Source organism: Muscardinus avellanarius (genome assembly GCF_963383645.1).
Source record: "Muscardinus avellanarius genome assembly, chromosome: 10".
NCBI classification, from domain to species: Eukaryota; Metazoa; Chordata; class Mammalia; order Rodentia; family Gliridae; genus Muscardinus; species Muscardinus avellanarius.
In genome coordinates this window covers 105,839,045-105,839,976 of record NC_137796.1, presented here as the reverse complement: position 1 = coordinate 105,839,976, position 932 = coordinate 105,839,045, and positions in this window count along the sequence as shown.

Genomic DNA, 932 nt, shown 5'->3' with positions numbered 1-932 from the left:
ACTGCAGACATGTCCACACCCACCATGCTGCTGAAAGCCACTTGACCCTCAGCATATACTATTACTGCAAAGGAAACACGAGGCCATCTTCCCTTGTTCACTGTTTAAGACAAGTGAATTCTATAGTGGTTGCCATAAAAGGAAGTTGTAGGTATTTACGGTAGATGCCTCTCGTAACTATGGCTTTCTCAAAACTATAATCCTAGCAGAGGACATCAGATATCGTGTAGTCGTTAGCAAGATCATCATAGGCAAACATATATCCGTTCCAAGGCTAAAAGTGACCTTAACTGTATTTATTCTCAAAGGGAAAGGAAATATCAGATGTTTATTTGGTTATAGAATGCCTTTTTTGGGGGGGTCCATTTCCTGATGTGTTGAGTATTTTGCTTCAACAGTATTGCCAGGTTCCTAAAGTAGTCTAAAAACACGATTTGGCCTCTGCGTCAAGTCTTGCAGGCTTCCACTTCGCAGCCGCACTGAACCACGCACCTGGTTTCTGTATAGTAACAATGCAACTTCTAATTATTGGATTGTGCCCTGTTTCTAAGTTTTCGAAGCAGTTTCTAATTCTGGTGATTGTGTGATGTAAAGAGGTGCTATGATGGTCATGCAATTAATACTTAATATTGAATCAATACACAGAACTTTATTGGATTCACTTTGTGTGTGTTAGTGCTCTAAAAATAGCAATATTATTAAACGGCCCCAGATCAACCCTGTAGGCTTCAAATACTCAGTTTTAAGACCAGGAGCACGTCCTGTGCGGAGTACTTCCTCTATGGTAAATGTAAACATAGACTGCATTTACGTGACCTGGAATGGCAAGGTCATGGGCTTGAGCTTGTTAATGAGAGGGGAGGTGAACGGTGGGGTAGGTATTCATTCTAGTCCTTCGTTTCCTGTTTTACATTTTTGTTGGGTGCCCTACT